Source organism: Engraulis encrasicolus, chromosome 14 (assembly GCF_034702125.1).
Source record: "Engraulis encrasicolus isolate BLACKSEA-1 chromosome 14, IST_EnEncr_1.0, whole genome shotgun sequence".
NCBI lineage: Eukaryota > Metazoa > Chordata > Actinopteri > Clupeiformes > Engraulidae > Engraulis > Engraulis encrasicolus.
Window position 1 is genome coordinate 651999 of NC_085870.1, and position 24696 is coordinate 676694.

Genomic DNA, 24696 nt, shown 5'->3' on the forward strand with positions numbered 1-24696 from the left:
GACACACACACACACACACACACACACACACACACACACACACACACACACACACACACACACACACACACACACACACCAACCCCCGAATTAGCTACAAAGTAGAGGAGGAACCCAAAGATGAAGACTACTTCTGTAAGACACACACACACACTGCGTACAAAGTCCTGAGTTTGCCATGCAGAGGCACAAAAAAAATAAAATAAATGGAGACGACCTCTGGTGCACTGCATCTGCATCTGTGTAGGCCTAATTTTGATGTGTCTTTATTTTTTTACTTGTTTTGTTGATTATTTCAGTTATACACCTTTCACTACTGTCACACACATCAAAGAGCCTTAACACGTGAAGACTTCTTCTTTGAGGAGTGCATCTTCTGTGTTTATGTCAGCAGTCTGTGATGAGTGTAGGTGGCACTTTGTATACACACCGCTTGATGCATCTTTTCTCCTCTTGTCAGTACGTGTAGACTGTCTGACACACCGCTTGATGCATCTTTTCTCCTCTTGTCAGCAGTCTGTGATGAGTGTAGGTCGCTCTTGGTATTAATATACACACAGCTTGATGCATCCCCTCTCCTCTTGTCTGTAGTCTGTATGACACAGCTTGATGCATCTTCTTTGTTCTTGTCTGTAGTCTGTGAGGATTGCAAAGATTTCTTCATTGAGGAGTGCTGGATCCACGGCCCCCCCATCTTCATCCCTGACACCCCGGCACCAGTGGGGGTCCCAGACCGAGCCAGACTCACCCTGCCCCCTGGACTGGAGGTCAGCAAGTCCCACATCCCCAACGCAGGACTGGGGGTCTTCAACCGGGGCCAGGAGATAGCCAGAGGAACTCACTTTGGACCCTACGAGGGACAAGTCATGGACAAGGAGCAGGCCATAGAGAGCGGATACTCATGGGTGGTGAGAGAGAGACACACAAACACACACGCACACACACACACACCTTAGAGAGCGGATACTCCTGGGCGGTGAGAGAGAGACACACAAACACACACACACACACACACACACACACACACACACACACACACACACACACTTATCATAGAGAGAGGATACTCCTGGTTGGTGAGACACACACAAGCACACAACTTAGAGAGTGGATACTCCTGGGTGTTGAGACATGCGCACATACACACACAACATCTAGAGAGTGAATACTGGTGAGACAGACAGATGAAATGAGATGGGATAGACATTAGGCATTATGTACAATACAGTGTTTAAATGGGATAGTCTGCCAAACATTAGGCAGTATGTACAATACAGTATGTTTACAGATTATCCGGGTATTTTCATGAACGTACACAGATGTGTTTTAGATGGTGTCCAGCATGTGTGGTGGTAACCAAGTGAGTTTTACAATAAAAAGTGTCAGATCTGTCAAGTCAAGCATGGTAGTGGGACTGGCATGGTTTCGGGCTGCATGAATGTCGTCAACAGTAGGAAGATGAATTATGTCAAGTCAACATGCACTGGAAAATGTAAAATGTCAGTCCTGTTTATGTCTGTCCTGGCATGGTATAGAGAGAAAACGTAATTTCATTTACCTTGTATGACCTGTGCCTATGAAGAAAGTGACAATAAAAGCTGACTTGACTTGACTTGACTTGACTTGAACTACTGAAGCAGATCATGAAAGTCTTCATTCAAATCTCACACCCATCTATTAGCCAGGTGAGGACTCAAAATGTTTAAGTTCAATGTAAGGCAAGGATGAAACGCACACCAATGACCACCAATGACATTTCGGGCCAACACGGGCCCTTCCCAGACACTCTCTACAGCAGGGGTGTCAAACTCAGATTCAAAGTGGGTCAAAACCAAAATCTGGGACGAAGTCGTGGGCCGAACACAGTATTTAAAATACACTGAAATTGTGCATTATGTTCCCACCATATACAGTCCCAGGAAAAAGTTTGTGTACCCTTTGAAATTTCTTACCTTTCTGTCTAAATTGGTCATAAAACATGGTCTGATCTTCCTGGAAATCACAAGAAGGAACAACCAGAGTCTGCTTTAACTAATTCAACCCAAACATTTACAAGTTTTCATATTTTCATTGACCATAAGATGTAAACATTCACAGGACAGCAAGGCATAAGTAAGTACACCCTTGCATTCAATAGGTTTTAACCCTAAGTTAGTCGCAATAACATCAACCAGATGTTTCCTGTAGTTGCAGATCAAATTAACAAAACAATCTGGATGTATCTGGTCTCCATCTTCTTTAGAAAACTGCCTCTCGTCAGCAAGGTTTGTGGGATGTCTGGAGTGCATAGCTTTCTTGACTTCATGCCATATAATCTCAATTCTGTCAGAACCATTTCAGTCAAGAAACACAAGAGATGAATATAAATGAAATTTCTTTTATTGAAATTATGAATTATATTTGGCGGTATAGCTCTGTTCGGAGGAACCCCCCTATTTCCATGAGCAGCATGGAAAAGCATTTAGTCAGGGGGCAGCAGCAGTTTAGGGAATTCTCACCCCAGCAGGACAGGGCGAGAGATAACCCCCATGAACAGAGCCAAGCGACGTGACAAGAGAACATGTCACATCATACACGACAAGGTGGAGCAGGGGAGGTGGTGGGTAGCAAAAACCGAGCAGCATACAGTTGAGAGGAAGTGGATAGAATTTAAACGGCGTGCCGAAGCCGTGTGACCAATCGCCAGGGAAGAAAGATTAACAGCTGAGGGAATACACCTGGATCAATTAGGAATTAATTAGATGAAGGGGAGGGCAGCAAGCTTCTTGACTACCATGGCCTGGCCAGAACTGACGTTAGTACTTTAATTTCTGTCAGAACCATTTCAGTCAAGAAACACAAGAGAAGAATATAAATGAAATTTCTTTTATTGAAATTATGAATTATATTTGGCGGTATAGCTCTGTTCGGAGGAACCCCCCTATTTCCATGAGCAGCATGGAAAAGCATTTAGTCAGGGGGCAGCAGCAGTTTAGGGAATTCTCACCCCAGCAGGACAGGGCGAGAGATAACCCCCCAAACAGACTATACCTGGTAATCCTCTCTCGAATACGATGAGAGGATGTCATAGCTATAGAAATAAGCCCCCCAAACCAAATATGTAAAACTAAATTTGGAGCTAAATTTGGTAAAGGCAGGGGGTGAGGGGTGGCATAGCAGCAGCAGGAGCAGCAGATGGCAGCACGACGCACTTATTGGTTACCACCAGGGGCAGCAAGGGACATGGCTTCTGGGCATTAAGAATGACGCGCACGTCTGGCCATAGGTAGCGTGCATAGGCAGCAGAATTCCATACCTGGTAATCCTCTCAAGGTCAGTTAAAATGAGAGGATTGGTTGAGCAGTCGAATTTAGATATCCCCCCCAAAAAACATCATGCACTAGTTCAGAGTAAATCGTGCATGTGATCAGAGAAGCAGTCATATTGACTATGCCAGTAGTAAGTATAATCAAGAAGGCTGGGCCAGTCATTGGCTAAATGTGGCATAAATCGTCAAGTTAACTGGAATAGGCAGATTTCTATTAACCAGACTAGACCAGCAGCAGTTATATTAGGAGCACAGCAGCAGCAATAGGAAATAGCCCAGCAGTAGCAAAAGAAAATAGCCAGGCAGCAGCAAAAATAAAATAAAAACTTGCCCAGCAGTAGCGAAAGAGAAATCTAGATAGGTCGGTAGATAGTTAAATAGGCCAGTAGAAATCAGGTGAAATGACCGACCCCAGCCCAAAGGATAAAATGTAACTAGATGACCAATAAGTTGGCCGCAGTTAAAAACAATTTGGGGTTGGCAGCATCCTCGGTTAGTGGCAGTTAAGTGCCCCATCATCAGCTGTAAAATAGACTTTAGGTAGGATTAAAGACAAGGCCAGCTGTTGGACAAATGAACTAAGTCAGATGCACATAGGGAAATAGAGATTTAAATAGACTTGGCTGGGAGTCATTAGGATAAAGTACACAGACCGGAGGCACTAAGGCTAGGATGGCGTAATAAATAAATGGGCAAGGTGGGCATCAGCAGAAATGGATTGGGCGGGCGGGCAGCAGCAAAATGGGCTAGGTAGCGGGCAGCAGCAAAATGGGCAGGTGGACAGGCAGCAGCAAAAAAGGACTAGGCAGATGGGAGGCAGCAAATAGGCGTGTCAACAATGGTTAATAGACTTGTCCGAGAGTCATTAGGATAAAGTAAAGTAGAACGGGGCACTAGATGGGCTAGGATGGCAAATAAAGAAATAAATAAAACGGTGAATGGGCTAGGTGGACGGGCAACGGCAAAATGGGCTAGGTGGACGGGCAGCGGCAAAATGGGCTAGGCGGCCGTGCAGCAGCAAAATGGGCTAGGTAGCGGGCAGCAGCAAAATTGACTAGGCGGACAGGCAACAGCAAAATGGACTAGGCGAGATGATTGGATGAGCTCAGCAAGAAATTGGCTCTCGTTGCCGGACAGGTGGGAGGGATGCCGGCCAGCGCCATGTTTGCGTAGCCGAATGCTCTCGTTCGTTCCTATGGAAGGCTTTTGAGTGCTCTGTCTCTTACGCAGGCCGTCTCTAGTAGCGGGCAGCAGCAAATAGACTAGGCGTACAGGCAGCATAAAAATTGACTAGGCGGAAGGGCAGCAGCAAATGGGCTGATTCTTTAGGATCAGTGCCACTCTACTCCAGGGCCCAGAACGGCAGCTGATTGGCAAGGAGTATAGAATATGTAGTTGGCAGCACAAGGTGACAGCGAAATCACTAAATCATCTAGACGCGTCAACATAAAGAACACTGCTAACAGTGTTTCCCACAGAAATTTTGGAAACTATGGGGGCAGCCGGGGTTTATTTTGTCCGGGGGGTTGGGGGGGGTCTCCTCACACGGCCTTTTTTTTTTGGGGGGGGGGGGTGTATTCTTGCAGCGTAAATGCAAAACGGCAAAACAATGACTACAGTATGACATTGGCGCATGGAGAAACTGTAGGCCTGGGCCTATATTTCAGCCATTTATATTTTGAGAAATAAGGCTACATAAGATTTTACCCATGACTTGTATAATAGTAGTACATTGTCATTGTCAAAAAATGCAGTACAGTGAATAATTTCTGTTTACAACACAGTTTCATTCGTCCCTCATGCAGGGGTCTGGGAAACAATAATAAAACAAAATAGGAGCAGAGATAAGAATTTAAGAGCACTGTGAAATTGTTAACGCATAGACAAAAAGGGTCTTAGAGGGTAGGCTATGCCTTTTCCCCCACACATATCTGTAGGCGTACACATTCTACATGAGGGGTGCTGGTCACAGGGCCAGTTTTTTTCCAAATTCCTCCCATTAAAAGGGCTGAACAACATATTACACATTTATGTCTATATTCACATTCATTACACATTAATTTCTATATGCAGCCCGATGTCTCCTCTGCTGTGTCAATGAAGGTCTGTCACCAAACTCATTACAACTGTAAAACAAAAGCCTAGGGAGTGTTAGTAAACTCATCCCAACTGTCCCTTCTCTGAAGGTTTTTTATATTGCTCCCAAACCCAAGTAAACTACAACAACTTGACTAGGCTTTTGATCCCTGTCTTTCAAGCACTTGTGGTTCTCTCTATAGCAGGGGTGCCCAACCTTTTTTTAACCAAGATCTACTTTTGAAGTTGATGGTCTGCCGTGATCTACCAAGTCAAATTCAAGGATGTCAGTATGAAAATTTAAGACCACCATTTATTAATCACCATTATTATGAACAAAATGTTTTCAGTAGGCTACTATGGCCGTATCTTTTCAGTGTGTTTTTAAAGTGTGTTGAATAGCCTTTCTTTACAAAGCAATGCAGCACTGATAGTATGCAGAGATAATTTCAGTCATACACAAGTCATAAACAACTGAAACAATTTCAAAATGATAAAAATTTGGTATATAAAAGGCACATAGGCCCTATTTCTAAAATATGATTAAGCATTATCATGCCTTCAGTGGTATAGGCTACAAATTAAAAAGGGCTCAGAAATTCACCATTTGTTATGGGTAAATAGTAGGCTACTATGAGAGAGAGAGAGAGAGAGAGAGAGAGAGAGAGAGAGAGAGAGGGAGAGAGAGAGAGAGAGAGAGCAATGAGAGAACTCATTGGATTGGTTAACACCCCTGTTAAGTGTGACTTCTTCTATGAAGGTTTTTTTTCAGCTCTCTGGGACAGTAGCACAGCAAAGGCTTTCTATTGTGAGTTTGGCCAATCGTTTTGTCCACAACTGAAGCAAGAAACAGCACAAATTGAAGTGAATTCCATACATGTCAACAACTAACATTTCCCTTACACGCGGCACGTAAACGCAGTTAGCGATGATGCATGCGACTAGCGATTTGGACGAAGATCCTCGCATATCGGCGTGTCATAACGCATCGTTGCGCACATGTTCTGTTACTCACCCGATGTTACACGTGTGCACACATGAATCAACTGTAATACCCTTACGGTCACTTCCTAATGCTTTCCCCTCATTCTGTGTTACCGTGGGACTACTTATCTAACCAATACAGAGTCTATAGGATGTATTTACTCCAGGAGGAAAATGCGAAGGAAATTCAAAATCGTAATTCAAATCGTTTTAAACAAAAACGGATATCGTTAAAAAAAAAAAAAAAAAGTAAAAAAAATTTTTTTTTTTTTTTTTTTTTTACATTTTCGTAAACTATGGCGGCCAAATTTAAACTATGGCGGGCCGCCATAGTTTCCTCAATGTATGGGAAACACTGCTGCTAACATGGCCTGAACACCCACACGGGATCAGCACTAGGCCTACTCTAGGATCCGGAAAAAACAGCAGGTTGACAAGGACCACATGACAGCACACAATAAGCTGGGCCTCCATGACAGCAACCAATAGCTAGAATGATGGACAGATACAGTCGTAGGTAAAGCCTATCCAAGAGCAGCAAGGAGACCAGAGATGGCGACAGTCAGCAGAAGCTACGTTGACACAATATGAGCAGGCAGCCGCTGGCTAGACACTAAACCGACCAATGAAGCAGCCGCTAGACTAAACCAAGTGAGCCCACTGCAGTTACGGTAGCTGCACAATACAATCCAGCAGATCTGACAGCATATAGATAATGACTGGAGGCGGGTGCAGGACCCAATGCAGTTAAACTATATGTGAGCCAGCTGTAGTTAGACAGAGTATGAGCCAATAGCAATTGCAGCACATGGACTACTCAGGGCAATCAATGCTACCATGAACAACAGAGTCAACATGCTCACAGGGCGAACATTAGCCAGACAGCACGATTACCGTCCTACGAAGCAACACAGGCGACCATTAACAAAAACATGAGGAAGACTAGAGTACACTTGCCGAGCAGCAGAGTCAATTCAGATCATGAGCTAACAGTGCCACCACGACTACACAGGGAAACAATGCCAACAGACCACAGAAGCTAACAGCATTAGCAAAGGCCTATGTATACCATGCAGTTGGCAGCAAAAGCAGACAAAATCAGCAAAATTATCCAGACACGGCAACATTCTACACTACACTACGGCAACATGATTTACACTAAAGGATGACGCCAACATAACCACTGATGCAGCCTCCCCCAGGAGAGGCCACGACACGGCTCCATGAGCATGACAAGGCCTAAACGTGCTAAATATGACCCAACATGCACACCACTAACCAACATAACATAATAGCCTACAGTTGATATTGTAAGATGCATATAGTTTAACCAAATTGACCGGAATGAGGGGAAGAGCTAATAATGCCATACAGGCACCACAAGCACTACTGCACAACCCAACCGAGCTAGCAGAAAGATACACAGCCATGCAAGGTCACGGTTAGGCATACAACCAGGCTTTAACAGAAGAGCAATATAGCCATGCCAGCACAGCCTACATCAGCCAGTAACATAAAGACAATGCATCCCTTGCTAGTAGTAAGGGACTCCAGACAAAATACTTACACTACATTGGCCAAAACAGGACTGACTACATACCAGCACGAAACAGGGCACCAGCACTGAGTGAAACAGCAACCACACTAGAGCCAGGCCACAGCCAGAGTACCTACACAGCCCAGCCAGGACTATGACTATACACACTGCAAGCACCTAGACTAGCAGACAGGAAGCAATGGCTCACTAGAACACAATACCTAGTCTAGGATACAGAGCTAGCAAAACAGGCCTGTAGGCCTACTATAATGCAGCAGAGACAACATCCCGAACAACATTGCAGACAACTCGGAACTATGATAATTGCAACCCCCCAAAAAACTAACAGATGAATAGCCAGGAAGCAGTAGATACAAGGAGCATGTAAATCTAGGCTACAGAGCTAGCACACTGCAAATGGTCACAGGGGGTGCAAGGGGAATGCGTTGAACATCAGGAATGCCAAAAGCAAGACGGATAAGCAGCAGTCACCAGCTTATAAACAGCTAGAGTATATAAATATATAAATAAATAAATAACCACAGGTCCCGAAGCACGGTTTCCAGCAACAATCAATTCAAGCCAGCCCGATTAGAAACACCTGTGCTTTGTTACAAATGTCAGGTGACCGGCGAGGACGGCGGAACAAACATACTGTAATTAAAAAATACACATCGCATGACGCCTCCCTTACGACAAAGGAAGCATGGGCTATTCAATCCAACCGTTTCAGAGCACGAAGCACAAACGCACAGGGTCGCCAGATTTCCATAGACTACACTATGCCGCCATGCGACTCAAAGCGCAAAATAGACTACAGTAGGCGTACTCCATGCGACAACTTTCACGTGAATGTTAAATGAATATGGATTTATCATCCCACGGTAAAGGTTAATTAAGCACCTATATCAAACGCCGGCAGACGGCAAATGCAACGAGTTAACCATCAAATATTCACCTCCGCAGAGAATTATGAATTCATACTGTAAGCAACTGAAACATGCGAGGTGAAAAAGCAGCTAGCCAAAATAAATAAATAAATCATCAGGGTGGATAATGACAAGAAACCAAAAGCGATTCAAAAAACGGCGTGCGAGGCATTTAAAGTGATCAGATGGGAAGCCCGAGACAATGTAAGTGAGAGCCAGGTTACTAGAGGACGGCACCGCACGGAGAAAACAATCAACTGTCCAAATTAAAGTGCGTAACTTGAAATCATGGACTACCTATCGGAACAGAGGCAGAACTAACGAGGCAACTCAAAGAAAAATGTGCAGCCTACCAGAGATGAAATAATATCGACAAAGAGAATGCTAAACAATGTGTTAGAACTAGGCATAAGAAAACAAGCAACCAGCAACACCAACTCCAGCAAAAACCGAGCAGCAGACAGTTGAGAGAAAGTGGATAGAATTTAAAAGGCGTGCCAAAGCCGTGTGACCAATCGCTAGGGAAGAAAGATTATCAGCTGAGGGAATGCACCTGGATCAATTAGGAATTAATTAGATGAAGGGGAGGGCAGCAAGCTTCTTGACTACCATGGCCTGGCCAGAACTGACGTTAGTACTTTAATTTGTTTTTTGTCAGGGCTCTGACTGGGTTATTCCAGAATGTGTATTTCATTATTATGAAGCCATTCTAAAGTCGATTTGCTTCTAAAGTATGGGTTGTTGTCACATTTCAGCACCCATCCTCTTGTGTGCTTCGACTGTGTGACAGACAACATCACTTTTTTTCTGTAAAATATCTCGATAAACTTCTGAGTTCATTGTTCCACTGATAATAGTAAACTGAAAAGGGCCTGAGGCACCAAGGTAGCCGCATATAATGATGCTCCCGCCACCATACTCAAAGGTGGAGATGATGTTTTGGTGAATGTGTGGTTCTCTACTTCTCCTCCAAACATGACATTGTGTGTTCCCCTGAACAATTCAACTTTGGTTTCAACGTTGGTCTACAGAATATTTTGCAGCAATTCTATGAAGCATATAAATGCTTTTTCGCAAACCTCAAAGGTGCAGCAATATTTTTTTGGACAGAAACCCCATTAATTTTAGATTGGCAGAATGAATCCCATTATTAGCTATTCTTGGTTACATCTCCTCTTCTGAGTATGGTGGCGGGAGCATCATTATATGTGGCTACCTTGCTGCCTCAAGCCCTTGACAGTTTGCTATTATCAGTGGAACAATGAACTCAAGTTTATTGTGATATTTTACAGAAAAAAACGTGAGGAAGTCTGTCACACAGTTGAAGTACAGAAGAGTATGGGTGCTGAAATGTGACAACAACCCATACTTTAGAAGCAAATCGACTTTTAGTCAGGGTCATTTTTCCAAAAAGTTGACACCTGAAGGCAAATCATGTTAATTTTCGGCATACAACTGATTTAGGGGTATTCAAGGGTGCTGAATCCAAATCTGCCGTATGCCGGACGCAAAAATGTACCGAAATGCCTCAAACGGGCAAAATCCAATATGGCCGCCGCCACCGTGTTAAAATCCGGCAATCACTTTTCTTTTGGACTAAATAAGGGATGAATTTGAAAATAGCACTTATTTTTATGTTTTCAGACATGAGGAAAGCCATTATGTCATCAGATTTAAGCTCAGATTGGAAGAAAATGCTTATGTCATTGGCTGGCAGTCATTTTAAAATCAGAGAGTCTCATATTGTCAGCGATTTTTAACATTTTTACTAATCTTTCAAGATCCACAGAAAAAAATGCTCTTTGTCTCTGTGAACACAAATACTACAGAAAACAGTACTGAACTGTCTACTTTCACCTGAAAAAAGAAGTTTGTATCTACCTTTTTCCATTCTTTAGTTATGGGCAGTAGAACATGGGATGACACCACAAAAAAGCACTGATTTTTGACCCCAAAATACTGCACTTCTCACTGCCCATATTTTTGCTTTAAGGACATATTGTCTTTGATAGTGTTCATGTTTGATATACAACATTTTCAGGGGGTTTGAAGGGTGCTTAATGCCTTTAATTCCCATAGTACATCAAAATGAAGGAATCCAATATGGCCGCCGTCACCAGTCTACAGTGTATGTTTCTTTTATTACACAAGGTAAACTCTTAAATATGTAGCATTAGGTTTTCATACAGGGAGAATTCATTTCCATACTCAGATTTCAGATAGATATCAACGGAAATTATTTCAGTGTGGTCTGAATTCATGATTGCAACAGGAACATAGGGTGACACCACAAAAAAACTATATTTTTTGACCACAAAATACTGCACTTGTCTCAACCCACATTTTTGCTTTAAGGACAAAGTGTCTTTGATAGTGTTCATGTTTGATATGCAGCATTTTCAGGGGTTTTGAAGGGTGCTTAATTCCAATATTCAAATATGCTGTGTAGTAGGCTCAAAAACCTCTTTAATAGGCCTACCTCAAAATGAATGTATCGAATATGGACGCCATCACCAGACAAGGTGGACTCTTAATTACATTGTAGCTATAGGTTGTCATACATGGAGAATTAATCTCCATACTCAGATTTAAGATTAGCATCAAAGGACATGATTTCAGGTTGAATTCATGTTTACAAGTGACAGTTGACTTGCATGTCAATAAGCTGTTCATTATATCTTTGAAAGGTGGAAAGGTGAAACGTGGATCAAAACAGTTTATGTTATTGTGAGGAATTAACTTGATATATGTTAACTCATTCCCAACCATTAACTTAGGCCTATCAACCTCCTCCTCTCCAGTGATTTGGCAGGACACACAATATCATGCACTGCATGGCACTTTTGCTGCAAATGCAACAAAAGCAAAGTAAAACATGACGTTTTGCAATGATCAGTCCTAATTCAGATGTCACATGGTTACATAAAATGCCCCACATTATCAAATCTCTATTTTGAGTCAGGCCCACATACCCCTTCCTATCCTCCTGCCAGTCACCGAAGTGGGATGGGTGGTATTGGACAGGGCTTTAGTCCCACTGCTCCTGTATCTGCCACTTATACATGGGTTCTCATTGTTTATCAACACAATGTTATGAGGAGGGGCAAGACACTGGCAGCCAACCACGTGAGCTAATTTTTTTGACAGACAGCGGTTTCCAACAATCAGAGGCTGAGTTGTGCGTGGCTAGGTTCGCAGTCAGGTTATAAACAAAATTTAGAACCCATGTATTCTCAAGGCACACAAAGACATCACAACTTGTGCTTGCCTCATCCAAAACTGCATCTGCAGGAAGTGGCATGGAGTACATGGAGTCAAGCAGTTGCTGCAATTCAGCAACTCCAGGAGGGGTGATTAGGAATAGGTTAACTTACTGTAGTATACCAAGTAAACAATTTTGGTTAGAGTAGAGGAGGGTGACTGTATGTGCATATACCTTTGTCCAACAATAAAGCAATCACTAACCACTTCACCAGAGGGCTAGGATCATTAGTGGTACAGTCAGAGCCTGTCACAAAGAAAGTATGACTTTTAATGTATGCTGATGACATTACCTTAGTGGCACATATCGCTGACACAGACACCCCCGACACAAGACATCAACAGCCAAGGACAGTAGAGCAAGTGGTAGTTTTTAGGTACCTAGGCATAGAAATGTAGCCTGGTCCTGACCATCCCTACTACCATTTCATTTCGTATTCATGGTCTGGCGATTGTTTGATCTGACGCGATTGCAGGAAGCGGGAAGGAAATGGTCGGAAAAATTAGGATAAGTTGTTGAACAAACATGTCTGACGTCTATCTTTGGCGATGTAGGACCGTTTAACAGACATGTCTGACAGAATATCCTACCGTAGGATAAAATTACAATGTAGGACCGTTTGTCAGAACACCGGCCACCCTTTCCCAAAAAGGGCTTAGGAAAAAATGGGTTAATTAGCAGTCCATTTTTGAATATTGTGTTCATGTGCTGTGAGAAAGACAGGGAGGTGCCCATTTCTGTGCCTAGGCACCTTAAAACTACCACTTGCTCTTCTGCCTGCCCTTGGCTCTCTCTCTCCAGCTGAGCACCGTTATTGATACACTGCAGATGTAAATGCAGTATATTTTAACTAGGCCAGTTTAAAGTCTATACTTGCACAATTCTACCAACAGAAGAGAACAGACAGACTCTCTTTTCCTCCTGCTCCCCTGTTCAGCAGGGCTGGATCCCCACATGACTGCATGCTAAGCCCCCCATCTAAAGTCTATCCATCCATGACTGCAGTATGGTCAGCAAAAGGGACTGAAGGTGGCAGCCTGGTGTACAGAGACAGAGACAAATTCCTCTAGCTCTGAATGAAAAGAAATCCAAAGAGATCATTGCTGCCTTCAGGAGGCACACCTATATCGAGAATAGACCTAGCCCTCTCTGAACCTCCCACTGTCTCAACAGAGCTAAAACATTGTCTTGGACATTATCCTGGTTCTGACTTCTTGGGTCTCTACAGATGTATCATTGGCACTACAGATGTATCATCAAAGTAAGGACCAAAGACTAAAACCACATTTCACACACGTGGACTGTCTGACTGTTCATTACAATCTCTTGTTCCACTGATCTCCTTCCATCCTCCGGTTGTTGTGCAATAATTGATACAGTGCAATGTGTTGAGCTGAATTCTTGCCGTACTACAGAACAAAGGCCAGCCTAGTAATTAATGGTTATAATTGTCACAGAGTGGCCATCTCAGCTGAAATATGTACATTAAGCAAGACAATCTATGCAATAACTTTGGATGACTGATGTGCAATACCAGCCTGAGTATGTCCTTTGTCTATATATTCACACACACACACACACACACACACACACACACACACACACACACACACACACACACACACACACACACACACACACACACACACATCTGTTCACTCTATTCTATTCTATTCTATTCTATTCTATTCTATTCTATTCTATTCTATTCTATTCTATATATTATTCACATCAGTCTGCCTCTTGATCCCCTTTATAGGCCTAGATTTACAGTGATCTGAGCACAGCAATTAAACCGGCAAACATGAAGTAATTCCCATTGTACAAAGGATAATATTAAAAAATATTTGATTTAGGGACATTCAGACTCTTGTGTGCATTTATTGTTTATGGGTGAAGAGGTGTGGAAACATTGTTAGGTGGTTTGAGGTGGAAACATTTTTAAAATTTTCATGGTATAATGCATTAAAAGTGTAATTGAAATAGGGAGAGATTTAAATACAAATGGTCAATTTATGGAAATGTTGCAAACATGAATTCAGTCTACACTGAAATAATTTCCTTTGATATCTATCTTAAATCTGAGTATGGAAATGAATTCTCCTTGTATGAAAACCTAATGCTACATAATGTACTTAAGAGTTTACCTTGTGTAATCAAAGAAATGTACACTGTAGACTGGTGACGGCGGCCATATTGGATTCCTTCATTTTGATGTACTATGGGAATTAAAGGCATTGAGCACCCTTCAAACCCCCTGAAAATGTTGTATATCAAACATGAACACTATCAAAGACAATATGTCCTTAAATCAAAAATATGGGCAGTGAGAAGTGCAGTATTTTGGGGTCAAAAATCAGTGCTTTTTTGTGGTGTCATCCCATGTTCTACTGCCCATAACTAGAGAATGGAAAAAGGTAGATACAAACTTCTTTTTTCAGGTGAAAGTAGACAGTTCAGTGCTGTTTTCTGTAGTATTTGTGTTCACAGAGACAAAGAGCATTTTTTCTGTGGATCTTTAAAGATTAGTAAAAATGTTAAAAATCGCTGACAATATGAGGCTCTCTGCTTTTAAAATGGCTGCCAGCCAATGACATAAGCATTTTCCTCCAATCTGAGCTTAAATCTGATGACATAATGGCTTTCCCCATGTCTGAAAACATAAAAATAAGTGCTATTTTCAAATTCATCCCTTATTTAGTCCAAAAGAAAAGTGATTGCAGGATTTTAACACGGTGGCGGCAGCCATATTGGATTTTGCCCGTTTGAGGCATTTCGGTACATTTTTGCGTCCGGCATACGGCAGATTTGGATTCAGCACCCTTGAATACCCCTAAATCAGTTGTATGCCGAAAATTAACATGATTTGCCTTCAGGATCTTAAATAAGCACTTTTTTAGAAAACCTGCCTAGACTATTTAGAATGGCTTCATAATAATGAAATACACATTCTGGAATAGCCCAGTCAAAGCCCTGACAAAAAACAATTGAGATTATATGGCATGAAGTCAAGAAAGCTATGCACTCCAGACATCCCACAAACCTTGCTGACGAGAGGCAGTTCTCTAAAGAAGAGGGAGACAAGATACAAACAGATTGTTTTGTTAATCTGATCTGCAACTACAGGACAAGTCTGGTCGATTATATTGCAGGGTTAAAACCTACTTAATGCAAGGGTGTACTTACTTATGCCTTGCTGTCCTGTGAATGTTATGGCCTTATGGCCAATAAAAATATGATAACTTGTAAATGTTTGGGTGGAATTAATTGAAGCAGACTCTGATTGTTCCTTCTTGAGATTTCCGGGAAGATCAGACCATGTTTTATGATCAATTTTGACAGAAATGTAAGAAATTTCAAAGGGTGTACAAACTTTTTCCTGGGACTGTATACTCATACTATCGTATACTTCTATGCCCAAGTATGCCAACACTATCTGGACCACTCATAATTCCTGTGAAGCACAACATTTAGCCTTCTATTTTGTGTATATAAATGGTGTATGTGGGGGCCCGCCCACCGTAATACGCATTTGAAATGATCTCGCGGGCCAAATAAAATGGCTCCGCGGGCCAAATTTGCCCCCCGGGCCTGAGTTTGACACCCCTGCACTACAGGATTGGTGTGTACTCACTTTTGTGGGTACACGTTGAACGTTAATGGATGTATGTTGATTTTATGTGAGTGTAAGTGGTTATATGTTGTGAACAGGTTACTATTCATCATGTCGAAGTGAAATTTCTTTGATGTCTTATGAAAATACTTACAAATCTGCAAAAATGTGAGGGGTTTACTCACTTCCGTGACATACTGTATGTTTAAAAAGTAGAGGTGCACCGAAAATTCGGCCGCAGAAAATATTTGACCGAAAACGCAAAAAAAGACCCTTTCGGTTTTCGGCCGAAAGCCAATTGAGTGGCCGAATCGGAGGCCGAATAGAAAATGAATTGAAATTTGGCATTTCTTAAACTAATTTCAGTTCTTCTCTAACATTTGCAGACTTCAAATACACATTTATTTTCTTTCAAAAACATGTCAAAACATTTATTGTAAACCGTAGATTTAACCAATATTTAAAAATGGTGAAAAACTTTTGATAACTTTTGACTGAATTGTAATATTTCGGTTTCGGAATTCGGCCAAGTGATTAATTATTATTCGGTTTCGGTTTCGGCCCCAAATTTTAATTTCGGTGCACCTCTAATAAAAAGGCAAACACCTCACAAGATGTGGTTTGTGTGTGTGTGTGTGTGTGTGTGTGTGTGTGTGTGTGTGTGTGTGTGTGCGTGTGTGTGTGTGTGTGTGTGTGTGTGTGTGTGTGTGTGTGTGTGTGTGTGTGTGTGTGTGTGTGTGTGTGTTAATGTTGCCACAGATTTACAAGAGCCGCCATACTGATGAGTACGTAGATGCGAAGAAGGAAACTCATTCCAATTGGATGAGGTGAGACCCAATTTCATCACTTTGGAGTTCTCGGTCTGCCGTTACACAACTGTGTAGGATTTGTATTAATTGTTGTATTAATTCTTTATGAACATTTAATTAAGCGGTTAAACACAATCCCAGCTATGGTATGTTGCTATTCATGATGTATTATGGCATAAATGGCAGCTAAATAGGCGTGTGTTTGTGTGTGAGAGAGAGAGTATTAGTAACACTGCATTGTTTTTTAACAGTTTTTTCTCCCTTTCATGTTAATTCAGTAAGCTGTAGGAAACNTATTGTAAAACACTAGTCACGTATTTTGTCATGTGAACTGTGATTGGCTGGTATATGAGCTATGGTTGGTTATTGTTTGGCAGGTATGTGAATTGCGCTCGTAACGGTGAGGAGCAGAATCTGGTGGCGTTTCAGTACAGAGGAGGGATTGTGTATCGCTGCTGTCGGCCCATTGGCTCTGGAGAAGAACTGCTGGTCTGGTATGGAGACGACTACGCCAAAGAGCTGGGCATCACATTCGACTACCTCTGGGATGTCAAGAGCAGCGCTAAAGGTAGGTCACTATCAACCAATCACGTGATAAAGAACATTGAAGATTAGCCAATCACATGCTGTATCACATTTGACTACCTCTGGGACGTCAAGAGCAGCACTAAAGGTAGGTCACTATCAACCAATCACCTTCTAGGAATACTAAATATTAGTCAATCACATGCTAAGAGACATTTGACTACCTCTGGGATGTCAAGAGCAGCACTAAAGGTAGGTCACTATCAAGCAATCACATGACAAAGAACATTGAAGATTAGCCAATCACGTGCTGTATCACATTTGACTACCTCTGAGATGTCAAGAGCAGGGCGAGAGGTTGGTCACTATCAATGAGTCACGATCTCTGGATGGTCACCCTTTCATGCAGATGGATTCACTGGCAATCCGACTGAAAAAGCTCAACTACTAGATGACAACATTGCTAGATTAGTAAACTGCAGTATGTGATACCAACATTGGCATGAGATTAATAAACTAAACTACATAGTAGCAACATTGTCATGAGCATTAACCGGTTAAAACACGGCCATTACCATTTTGGTGATTAAAAACTAACAAGTTTATCTGCTCTGCATGAAAAGTTAAACATCCAGTCACATAACTTGACAACGTATTTATTTTACAGGGACATGGACTTTAAAAATAGTTGTATGTGTATGATGTCCATAATTGGCTTCAGTATTTTACAGTGGCTTTGTTTGTTATAAAGCAACACAAATTAAAATGTGATTATTGTTTAAAAGTTTCTGGGATATTAATTTGAGTCTTAATAAGTCTTTGTCTTTCTGTTTGCTCTCCAGAAGTATCTGTGGCGTCTCAGGTGTTCTCCTGTTCTCTGTGTCCGTTCTCCTACACTGCTCAAATCTACCTGCACAAGCACATCAAGAGAAGTCACCCAGACGAGTATGTGCGTCTGCTGAGGTCTGGAGAGATCAGATCAGAGACTTTCATACCTTCCGGAGGCAGAAACCAACACACACAGCAAACCACAACTGGGGCGTCCAGACCAGTCACACAGCCGTCTTCAGAACAGCAAGGAGCACATGAGCAGAGACGACAGCAGAACACTCACACAGGAGAGAAGAAACACCACTGCACTCAGTGTGGCAAGAGTTTCACCACAGAGGGGTGTTTAAAACGACACCAGCGCACTCACACAGGAGAGAGGCCGTATCACTGCAGTCAGTGTGGCAAGAGTTTCACTACAGACCAGAATTTAAAAGTACACCAGCGCACTCACACAGGAGAGAGGCCGTATCACTGCACTCAATGTGGCAAGAGTTTCTCTAGAGAGGCACATTTAAAACTACACCAGCGCACTCACACAGGAGAGAGGCCGTATCACTGCAGTCAGTGTGGCAAGAGTTTCACTCAAGGGGGAGATTTAAAACGACACCAGCGCACTCACACAGGAGAGAGGCCGTATCACTGCACTCAGTGTGGCAAGAGTTTCACTACAGGGGGGGATTTAAAAAAACACCAGCACACTCACACAGGAGAGAGGCCGTATCACTGCAGTCAGTGTGGCAAGAGTTTCAATAGAGGGGGATCTTTAAAACGACAATAGCGCACTCACACAGGAGAGAGGCCGTATCACTGCACTCAGTGTGGCAAGAGTTTCACTACAGGGGGACATTTAAAACTACACCAGCGCACTCACACAGGAGAGAGGCCGTATCACTGCACTCAGTGTGGCAAGAGTTTCACTCAAGAGGGGCATTTAAAACTACACCAGCGCACTCACACAGGAGAGAGGCCGTATCACTGCACTCAGTGTGGCAAGAGTTTCACTACAGGGGGGGATTTAAAAAAACACCAGCGCACTCACACAGGAGAGAGGCCGTATCACTGCACTCAGTGTAGCGAGACTTTCACTCGGTCTGGTCATCTAAAGACACACAAGTGCTCTCACAGTAAAGAGCCCTAATAAGTCTCCTGCTGAATAAAGACCTTGATGTTGCTTCCACCAGGGCAGGAATGCCAATAAACAAGACTGCCATTCAAATATTCACCAACACGGAACTCATTTTTAACTGACCATTTTAACTGACTTTGGTAACTGGCTCTTTTGTTGAGTGTTTTAATTGTTGAATTGATTTTTGATATTGTGATTTGATGTGTGTGAGAGTGTGCCAGAGTAATAGATGTTTATTAATATTGTGATTTGATGTATGTGTGAGTTTAAGAGTAATTGGTGTTTAATATTGTGATTTGATGTATGTGAGAGTGTGTCAGAGTAATTGATTTATAATATTATGATTTGATGTATGTGTGAGTTTAAGAGTAATTGTGAAGAATGTGTTTAAGTTTTTACTTGGTGATGGTGTAAAAATGATCTAATTGAAAACCACAATAGTGAACAGTTAACACCAAATAAGAGTAAAGATGACATACTTAATTACACACACTAAATCAAAAGTGAATTTGACTTGTAAAGTAGATTTTGTCGGTAACACTTTATTTTAGGGACACATCTATTAGCACTAATACATAAAATATTAATGCATGTGTAAGTAACTTGTAAGGCATGTACTAAGCAAAATAAGACAGTTGTTAAGCATGTATCCACAAATGTCTTGTTCATGCACAATAAGGGATTTATTACCAATATAACCTTAGTAAGGACCTAGTAGACCTAGATTTCTATTTATGTGTAAGCAGTAAGGGCCAGAATACAATGTGTATAAGCTCCTGGTACACTGTGTGAACAAACCCTGAACAGTGTGAAAACAGATGTGGAATAAGGGTCCCTATTCTAAAGTGATGCATTGCTCAGCCCAGATGGCTTAGGGCCCCCGCACTACCTAGGGCCCCACTGTACGTGCCCCCCAACCCCCCCCCGGGAAGCAAAGTGTAAGAACATTTCAGATTCTACATCATCCTCAGTTGGTATGAAGATCTCACTTATCTTACTCATTACATTCATGAGTAATTGGAAGCATTATATAGCAAGGATTGGACGTAAAGTTATCAATGACGGTGGGTGGTGAGATGTCATTTTTTCATACACCAATTAGTTTTAATTGTAAAAACCCTGCAATAAATGCAGGATATAACGATGAGTAGTAGTTTGGAAGCGAAACTAAGCTATTCCTTTCTGATAAATAAGTTAATGTTTGAGAAACTTAGCTACAAGAAGTGAAGTGCATGATGGGTACGCCCAGTGAGGGGAGGAGCTAAGGACATAGGCTCAGAGCTGGGTAGGTTGTCTGTTGGCCTAGATTGTGTACCCATCATGCACTGCACTTCTTGAAGCTAATGTTCTCAAACATTCACTTAATTATCACAAAAGAGTAGTTTAGTTTTGCTTCAAAACTATTATTATAATGTTCTGAATTTATTTTGTTTTTTTTTTACAATTAAAACTCAGTGGTACATGAAAAAAAATTACATCTCACCAACCCACCGCCATTGACAAGTGTACGTTCAATCCTTGCTATATATAGGCTCTTGTTACCTCTCTCTCATAGATAAGAACAAGAGAAAACTAAATGACTTAGCTGGGTAAGTATTAATTATTTGATATACCCTTACACTTTGTAGATCGGGGGGGCTAGGTAGTGCAGGCCTGGGTGGTGTGGATGCCCTAAGACTTTGGTAGTGCGGAGGCCCTGAGGCTACCATCTGGGCTGACCAATGCATCACTTTAGAATAGGGACCCTTATTCTGCATCTGTTTTCACACTGTTCAGGGTTTGTTCACACAGTGTGTCGGGAGCTTATACACATTGTATTCTGCCACTTACTACTTACTAATAAATATAAATATAGGCTTACTGGTCCTTACTAAGGTTATATTAGTAATAAATCCCTAATTGGGCATGAACAAGACATTTGTGAATACATGCTTAACAACTGTCTTATTTTGCTTAGTACATGCCTTACAAGTTACTTACACAGGCATTAATATTGTATGTATTAGTGCTAATAGATGTGTCCCTAAAATAAAGTGTTACCATGTTGTCACATTGGTGACTTAAATATCTATTTGTGTAAGTGAAAAGACCAAATAGAATTGAATAAAACGTGTAGTGTATGAAGTGCTTTGATTGTAGCTCATTTCTGCTGTTTTAGGCGTATTGCAAACTTCCTTTCTGTGTTATAAGCTCATTTTTGCTGTTTTAGGCTGTATACTTCCTTTCTGTGTTATTGCTGTTGCACAGCTCATCCTATTATCACCCTGCCCACATAGTTCAGCCTTTAGCTACTTGTGATGTAATAACGTGACAGGATGTACAGTATGAGATGCTAATGTTGTTTTCATGTAGTAGTGCCCATAATGTTCTACCTCTATGAGTGTGCCCCAAAGAAGGGAAGTCAGCAGTAGCTTACCCACGCGAAGCAGCTAGCTAGCTGCCATAGCTCCATGCAAAGCAGCCCAAGCCACTGGTAGCTTCAGTAGTTCATTACAACGAATAGGTGAAGGTATTCTAACTCACCAGAAATAAAACCCCATTGAAAATGAATGGGCTGTTATGTCTGGTGAGTTAGAATACCAATAACACTAAAGCGCCAAAGCGTGGTATGGTAATCTATGGGGTATAATCAAGAGGGAAGTGTGGGCCACCAGATCTACAAACAAAACAGCAAAGCGTCAAGGATATCTGGGCTTCCATAACTCCCGTGCAATGCCCCTGCCATTGACTTCAATGTTAAACGCATCATGGCAGTGATTAAAGACATTTCTAACCAAATATTAAACTTTGACATATTTTATTTAGAAACAGAATTTCAACTGATGTGATTTCCCAATTTTCTTTTTTTCTGAAGAAAATGATTTCATCACAAAATTCTAATTTTGTGAGATACTTAATTCCTGTTTTTTTTTTTTTTTTGGAGCTGAAATCCCAAAATATGTAAGAATAAACAAAGTGATTATTGGAATAGTTTAAAATGTGGGCCATAAATCTATGATATATGGAAGTTTAACATTAATGATGGAATTATGGAAATAAATTAACTTTTTCACGATACTCTAATTTCATGGCCAGCACCTGTATCCCCACCTGTAGTCCCAGACTAAACCAATGCCTTCCCCATTGGCCTTGGGCAGATGAGGTGTGTCTGTACTGGTGTCATGTAGGCCTATAGTGTATTAACCTCTTCCTGACCTCCGGTGTTGCCAGATTGGGTGGTTTCTTGCTCAATTGGGCTGCTTAGGATGGCCGCCTGTGGGTAAAATAAAAGGCATTTGGGCGGGTTTTTCTGCCATTTAATGGCCATAGAAATGAGTTCAAACAGGTGGGTTTTGAGCATTTTTTGGGCTGGAAACCATCAGTCTCATCTGATGTGATATGTGATATGATTTACAATATTTCTTTATTCAGGCCTCACAAAGTCGTTTAGAATAGTCTATAGGCCTGATCATTTGTTCTATTTTATGTTACCCTATAGGATTACTGTATATGACAACCTGTATTCATTAGGCCTTCTTTACATCCCAGTATCTTAGGCCTATTTCAATTTGACCTGATTCTATTTCTGTCTAATTCAACTAACATCTGCAGAATTTTCATGTGAAACCAACCAGGTAATTTGGAATGCAGTGTTGCCAGATTGGGTGGGTGCCCGCCCAATTGGGCTACTTGGGATGAGCGTTGGTGGGCAAAAACGGGAAAAATTGGCCATTTGGCGTTTTTTTAAGCCGTTTTGGGCCCATAGAAGTCGATGCAATTTGTTGAATTTGGGCGGAATAACGACACAAGTTCTGCCGGAATGCTGATGATGAAAACTATGAGGGAGGGGAACTGAGAAGGCTCTGAACTGCAATCCAATGGCAACCTTACCCCTTTAGGAGAATGAATGGAGTTTACAGGTAAATTCATGCCCATTTAGGAGAAAGAATGGAGTTCACTGGTAAAGTCAGCCCATTAAGGAGACTGGGGTTGATCCCACTTCGTTGTATTGATGATGCGTGATATGGCTCATCTTGGTCTAACATTTGAAAATCTTTGGTAGTGCTAACCAGAGTTGTCTGAAGTGGAAGTAGAAACACTTTTGCAGATGTAATTACAACACTTGTAGTATGATCATATATAAATGAAAACATGTTATATATGCTACTATTGTTGTAAACATCTAGCCAGGCTGTGCCCTCCTAGTGACGCAACAGCTTCAGCGTTGCTAGCCTACCAGTCAAGTCAAGAGTCAATGCAGGCAATTTCTGAGTTCCCGCAAATACGGGAACTCCTCCCACTTTGTTAGGAAGCAAACAATCATTAGCAAACCAAGGGAGGCCATTTGGGAAATGCTGTTTGGGAAATGTTAATTGTTATGCTCTTGGTCAGACCAAGTCTCGAAGAGATTTGAAAGTCGATGACAATCAGGGTAGTAAACATCTACGTCTACGTCTACAGTCGTGGCTCAGTGGTTAGAGCACTGGGTTGGCAACCCAAGGGTTCCCGGTTCAGTGCCCGACCGAACTACGGCTGAAGTGCCCTTGAGCAAGGCACCTAACCCCCACATTGCTCCTCGGGTGCCGCTCAGCAGGCAGCCCACTGCTACGGACTAGTGTGTGTACTTCAATGTGATTCACTAGTCCAAATGGGATAAATGCAGAGAAAGAATTTCCCCTACCTAGGGGACCAAAATTGGCTCCAATCCAAATTGGCTTCATTACTTCATACAAGCCTGGTATCCTACTAACATACAAGAGTGGAATATTCACCGGCGTGTGATACAGAGCAAGAGGGGCCCTTGATAGCAATGTGACATTGAATTGGCGCCTATTTTCCTCAAATCAACGCTGTCGATTCAACGTCTCTTTGCTGCCAGGGGCTTCTTTTTCACTTTGGTCAATATCCCGCTCTCCTGAGTTAGTAGTAGGAAGGAGCCAATTAAACTTTTAAAAAGTGAGTTTCCCTGCTGCCTTGAGTTAGTGAGTCAATTCAGCAATATTTATTTCTTATCTTCGCGGTCCTCAGATGGTTGGGTGAAGAGACTGGAATGCCCTCGCGTGTAGTTTGGCCAAGCGCCACCAGGTGGTGTAAGTCAGGTGGCCCTCATTTCTCTCTCACATACACACACACACACACACACACACACACACACACACACACACAGAGCTGTGGTGGTGGGCAAATTCTGCATCTACTAATATAATATGCTAATCTACTATAACACTCTTTCTTGAGTGGGTGATAATGTCTTTTAACTGTTAAAAAAGAGGCTTTTGCACACCTCTTTAGTTTGACAGGAGTGTAGGACACTCAGTGGGGTTGTCATTCAAGTGTAAATAAATCATGCATACTGTCCAGTCTACCAACAAACTTCAATACAACGTTTCAATCATTATACATCTGACCTTTTACAGGCGAGGAAGATCGAAACGTTGTATTAAACTTTGTTGAATGGGTGCTGGATTTCTTTCCATGCAACTGTACATCATGGGTGCAACTGGGCAGTCATGAGTGAACGGTTAGGGCGTCAGACTTGCATCCCAGAGGTTGCCGATTCGACTCCCGACCCGCCAGGTTGGTGGGGGGAGTAATCAACCAGTGCTCTCCCCCATCCTCCTCCATGACTGAGGTACCCTGAGCATGGTACCGTCCCACCGCACTGCTCCCCACGGGGCGCCACTGAGGGCTGCCCCCTTGCACGGGTGAGGCATAAAT

The 24696-nt window shown here is 42.1% G+C and overlaps 1 pseudogene; it reads left to right on the forward strand.

Moving 5' to 3' along the window:
* Nucleotides 1-206: 206 nt before the first annotated feature.
* LOC134462924 (histone-lysine N-methyltransferase PRDM9-like) lies at nt 207-19512 on the forward strand (annotated as a pseudogene).
* The last annotated feature ends 5184 nt before the right edge of the window (nt 19513-24696 follow it).